General features: G+C 40.6%; 1 pseudogene; it reads left to right on the forward strand.

Annotated features, from left to right (window-relative positions):
* The first annotated feature begins 2,972 nt into the window (after nucleotides 1-2,972).
* On the forward strand, nucleotides 2,973-3,090 carry LOC124724237 (annotated as a pseudogene).
* Nucleotides 3,091-6,477: the final 3,387 nt, after the last annotated feature.

The raw sequence follows: 6,477 nt of genomic DNA on the forward strand, positions 1-6,477 counted from the left end.
AAAAGCGTACATAAAAGCCATAATCTCGAACAATTAAAGCACAAAGGCACAGAGAACAGAAACTACACGATTCTTGTACAAGTAGCGTACAGAGAAAGGTACAAACCTTTAGATTAAACTGATGCTGTTGTCCCTGGAAGATGTCAAAAAAGTGCGAAATGCAATATGAAGGAAGACCAGTAATAACAGTGATAAAAGTATGGAAAGTAAGTACACAGGTCTAGAAGCGTGCGATACACGTGTTCCAACTGACCTGTGTTAGGTTTCGAAGTATTCTTTTTTTTTTAATCACAATGAAGAAGTAAACGGTGTTTTTCTGTGCCTCTCAGATATCAGCAGTTACGAACAGAGACGGATGCGCCCACGTCGCATCGCAGCGGCTGGCGCCGTCAAAAGCACGCATACCCATCGCACCATGCAAGGACGTGATGCAATGGGCAGTGCCTCTGAAACACTTTTGTATATTAGATATATCCTGCTGTGTGTTCAGCGACTTGGTATCTGGTGAAAAGGGATACTAAGTATCTGCACGTAATTTTCTCTACACCTGTCCAGAAAACCATCCTGAAGTCTTCATGAAGAAGCAAAATTAGTTTGTGACAATATACGAATTACGTGTAAGTAAATACATTGATAAAAGGCAGAATTCACGAACCAAGTTTCAGGATGAGTTCAAAAAACCTCCAGACGGGTCAAGAATAAAAATTCGCACAGTCACCTCGGTCTTCGCGAGACGACCTGCCACACCGAGGCACCCTAACACCCCATGACACACAGCTGGAAACCACTGTCGTACGGGGTTCTCTCGCAGTGGGTCGTCGGCAGTAGTGAGACAGGTCGAGCAGGTTAATTGTCTCTCACCTCCAGGAGCAAAATTGCTAATTTTAGGGAAATATTCCTTAAGCTTCAATGAGAAACAATGGAAATTTTATTTTGTGCGAGACGCAATACTCTTCCTGGTCCGACACTGCTTTAGTGAGTTGTCCGTTCACTGTTTGAATCTGATGCCCATAGAAATGGATAGAGAAAATCAAGTTCCATTTGTCAGGCTGGAAAGTGAAATTTCCCGTACATTATTCATATGATGAATGCCGGGGTAATTTCTCTGGAAGTGCTTTAACTAATTTCCTACCTTAGACTTGCAAATTCGAGCTTGCCCTGCATCTCTAATGACTTCGTCTTGGACAGAGCATTGACTCCTAAACTTGCTTCCTTTTCATAGGAAATCAAATTCAGAAAACTTTGGCTGGGCTCCGTATCACGTAGCCCACGTTCGGTGTAGCACGGGGTGAGAAAAGAAAAGATTTAGACTTACTCTACGTTCTCCAGAATTAGAGTTTCTTCTTACTATGAAATAAATATTAGAAGTGAAGGCTACAGTGGCCCTACTCGTGTCCGACGAAACGAAAACAGTGATCAGTCTATTCTCATTTATGTTCCTCCCAATTATTAAAGTTAATGATTAGTTTGTTAAGTAAAATCATCGTCATTCATTCCAATCCATTTCCAAATAATTCATTCTCGAACAAAGGGATAAGGATCATAATAAAGAAAGAACAACTTTGTGATAAAAGGCATGGAGTCATCTTCTGAACTCTATCTCACGCTCTTTCTCCCTCCATCTGAATGGGCCTCGGAAGGCCCAACGGTACCGACTGACCGGTCACCCACCGAAGGGCCGCCAAGTCTGACAGCGCCTGACTTCGGTGACAAGACAGGAACCAGTGTTACCACTGCGGCTAGGCTGTTGGCCATCTTCTGAACACCCTATACTAATTGTACCTATCATATTCATGCGGATGACCATATATTGCTTCTGAGAGTAAGATCAGCAAATTTTAAGGTATTAATGAAAACGTTGCCCTTGGTGGAATTTATTGTATAAGAGTGGCTGTAGATCTTTCAAAACTTAGTGCCCTTTCCTACAGAGAAGCACAAAGGAAAACGATTCGTTTACTGGTATTGTCTGTCTTCGACTCCGTGACGTCCTACAAGGTCCAATTGTGACAAATTAACCTCGTGCCACGTCTCTCTATGGACTAGACAGCCGTCACATTAACATCTGGGGACGCTAGTCTATCTGGTACATTGTCTACAATTATCAGAACTCTAAATGCTTGTCCTAAAATGTTGCAGAATTACGTGAAGTACACCAAATCCCACGGCATTTGTAAAAGACATGTAATCCATAATAACAATCACTGTCGTATGGAATACTCTGATTAGTGATAGTGCAAATATTTCCACAATTTCAAAAGTAAACTAATGATTTTCTACCTGTAAAAGTGATAGTTCATCCTTCACTTCTACTGACACTCTACAATCCGCCCTCCTTCCCCCTCCCCCAATCCCTTTCTTCAGCTTTCTTCCATTCCTACGACAAATTTGAATTAGCATGATAATTATAACATTTACATTTTCTTGGGAATTGTTATTAATGTTTCGTGAAGTAAGTAAACATACGTGGTAAACCGTAGCCTACATATCCTGATGAAGAAAAAGGTGCTTAACAGAGTAAATAATTTTTAAGTAACAAATAAATCAAAGAAGACTGTCACTGTTGGACATGGAGATTAATTAATAATATTAATAGTACGATATCTAAAAGGTTCACCAGCAAGCTTAACAAAGTTGTGGGAATATACTGAAACTACTGAGTCTTTACTTATTTTTATCATTGAAACACTGGTCTACAGAATTCTCCCTGAGAAAGACAACTCAAACTTAACATATTCATTTATTACCCAAAATATACAATCCCAACGCAGTCTGACTGCTACACAGTGACAACATGAGTTCCAGTAATTAACACAAAAGTATGGCCCCGTATTGCAAGAAATCCTAAAAATAACTCATACTTTTTCATAAGTCACTTACCTCATGGAAAATCTTCATAATACGAACTACAGGAATTACAGCAAGTAGCAAAAACAGCCAGCTAAATAAAAAGATTCTAACTACTATAGACTCTAGCCAGCAGCCTTGCCGCAGTGGTAACACCGGTTCCCGTCAGATCACCGAAGTTAAACGCTGTCGGGCTAGGCTAGCACTTGGATGGGGGACCATCCGGTCTGCCGAGTGCTGTTGGCAGGCGGGGTGCACTCAGCCCTTGTGAGGCAAACTGAGTGACTACTGGTCTGGGAAGAAGCGGCTCCGGTCTCGTAAACTGATATACGGCCGGTAGAGAGGTGTACTGGCCACACGCCCCTCCGTATCCGCATCCAGAGACGCCTATGGGCTGAGAATGACACGGCGGCGGGTCAGTATCGCCGGGCCTTCATGGCCTGTTCGTGCGGAGAGAGAGAGAGAGAGTGGAACTCTAACTACTAGGACGCATATGGTTAGCAAAAGAAAGATTTGTTGAAGAGCAAACAATGTACTTATAAAATTTTACCTTATTCATGTGACATCCAATTCCAAACATTACATAATTGTCAATAATTCCACTGCCCAAACATTATCAACAACATCCATCATCCTAAACTTCCTTGTGTCTCTCTTTACAGTGCATGTCCTACCAACAAAGAATTTCCACTAAGAAAAACATGTCCATACACTTCTCTGTCCACTGGCTAACTGTTAGTCCGTCCAACCACAGAATCCCTTGCCGAGGACGCAGAGCGCTGTCAGTCATATTGACACAGTTTATAGCGCTGCCAACATACAAACAGGCTACTTACAATACTGAAAAGAGAAAATGCTTCGTATATTAATTTTTCGTTATTGTGCTTCAGAGTGATGTAAAATCTTTTGAAAGACCCTATCGTCGCCTAGAGCTGTTAAGATCATTTATTAATACAATTCGCTATTTCATTTTGAAGTGGCGTACAACAAAATTTTGTGCTTCAGCACATGTAAAACGAACTAGCATGCTTATATGTTATCACCAAGTTCATAGTTTATGTATTAAATGCTATCGTTGTTTGATAGCTACACCGAACGTGTTTAACTAGTTGACGTTATTTTTGCTAAAGACGCCAATAATGGTAACAATATTCAGACTATGGACATTATGTGACAATGTATACGTCAAAGTATTTTAAAATTTTAGACATTTGCTGAAGCAGAATACTTTAGTGCTTTCCTCTTGCAACTGACAGTTTGTTAGCGTTAGTTGTTGCTAATTGGGCAGTAGTGTACGGTACCAAATGAGAATCGCCCGATCTTGTAATTTCGGTTCTCACAAACAGTTCACTGTTTTATCCGAGTATGTCACGGTTTATGAGACTGTGGTTTGGGTTGGGATCTAACAGCACAACTTCCCTCACTGCGAGTGAATCGAGCAGCAGTTGAATTTATGTTCTTGATTGTTAGAAATATTTGGCTGCTTCTTCAATACGTCGCAATTTCCGAGGTCTTGCTTAGGTGGGACCTAGTAGCTGACCTTAAAGAAAACACCAGCTGACTTCTCATTTACGAACAGCAGGAAATGGTGAACAAGCGACATTATGGGCTACCTCCATCCCACCCAACCCGGTCAGGCTGAACGCCTTAGACACACTGTCCAGCGAGTGCAGCAAGGTGAAGGTTCCCCGCTGTTTTGGGGTGGATTATGTGGGGCCGAGGTACGCCGCTGGTGGTCATCGAAAGCGCCGTAACGGCTGTGTGATACGAGAATGCCATCCTCCGACCGACAGTGCAACCATATCGACAGCATAATAGCGAGGCGTTCATGAACGACAATTCGCGTCCCATCGTGAACATCTTGTGAATGATTTCCTTCAGGGTAACGGCATCGCTCGACTGGAGTGGCCAGTATGTTCTCCAGACATGTTCTCCAGACATGAACCCTATCGAACATGCCTGATATTGATTGAAAAGGGCTGTTTATGGACGACGTGACCCACCAACCACACTGAGGGATCTACACCGAATTGCAATTGAGGAGTTGGACAATCTGGACCAACAGTGCCTTGATGAACTAGTGGATAGAATGCCACGACGAATACAGGAATGCATCGATGCAAGAGGACGTACTACTGGGTATTAGAGGTACCGGTGTGTACAGCAATCTCGATCACGACATCTAAAGGTCTCGCTGTATGGTGGTACAACATGCAATGTGTGGATGTAATGCGCAATAAAAAGGGCGGAAATTATGTTTATGTTGATCTCTATTCCAATTTTCTGTATAGTTTCCGGAAGTCTCGGAACCGAGGTGAAGCAAAACTTTTTTTGTTATGTGTATATGACAGAAGCGTGCAACGAAAGCAGTGCATTAGGTAATATACAACGTGTACTAGAGGAATAGGTAAAAGAAATCCTGAAAAAGTCAAGAAATGGAAAGGCAATTGGACCAGGAGAAGTGGTGATGGCATTGTGGAAATATGGGCTGCCGCAAATGATGAGACTTATACGTAAATTGATCACTCAGATTGAAAGGAGTCTACTGGCGCACACCTGTATGTGGCACCCGAATATGAAAATAATATTAATGTAAAGTAAAATGAAACTGTTATATTATATACAATGTATGTCTCTGGTAGACTCTATATTGCGAAACGCTGACTGTGAACGACCGCAGAGCCAAAGATACTGCATCTGGTCTGAGATAGTAGTGTTGGAATAAGAGAGTGCTGGCGCACAGTTGTCGGTAGCTGTCTATGAGTAAAAGAGTATGGTGTAGTCAGTTTTTGTGGTGTGTTTTGTGAAGCCACCAAGCGTTAAATTAATATAAGAAATCTTCTCACAAACAAGGTAAAGATGTTAAATAATTATGACTTTCGTTTTGTCAGTGCACTAATATAGGTGAATTGGCTGATAATTTGGAATTGTTCAGTAACCCCAGAATATATGTAAATTCATTTGATAAATAGGCTAGTTAGATATTTCCCTTTTGTAATGTTTCTAAGATTTGTTAACAGAACTATATGTAATTTGATCATTTGTATTTAAGCCGGTCTGGTGAAGTTAGATAATACTTGCTGTATAAACATCATTGTTCGTGAATCAATTAGTAAACATGATGTATTTCTCTGACTAATGTAACTTCAGTTCTCAGATGTTTTTGGAAAGACAAACTTTACTTGCAACATAATTTTGCTAGAAATAAATTCAGTGTTGGTAATTCACCACAATCAGTACTGCCTCCCTGTCCAGGTCATATGTTTTTCAAAATGTTTTCAAAAATGTTTTCATTTATCAGCCAGAAGAATATCATGTATATTTCAAAGTATTATGGCCAGCATTGCACACTGTTGAGCCTTTAGCTAGCATATTTTATTTTTTCATTTGAGACCAGAATATAAGGTTACACTGCCAGTAAGCAAAAATAATATTATTCTTATTAAGATAACTTTCAATATACATATTTGTGTGCACTCGCCATCATTCAGTGTATTCCATACACTGCAGGGTAATATTAATAAGTATCCGAAAGATTTAATTTAATTAAAGTAAATTACAAGATTGTAGAGGGAGACAAAATACCAAGAGAGTGGAGTGTATCATAAATATCTGCTATCTACAAAGAAGGAA

The sequence above is a fragment of the Schistocerca piceifrons genome, chromosome 1 (assembly GCF_021461385.2).
Source record: "Schistocerca piceifrons isolate TAMUIC-IGC-003096 chromosome 1, iqSchPice1.1, whole genome shotgun sequence".
In the NCBI taxonomy this organism is placed as follows: domain Eukaryota; kingdom Metazoa; phylum Arthropoda; class Insecta; order Orthoptera; family Acrididae; genus Schistocerca; species Schistocerca piceifrons.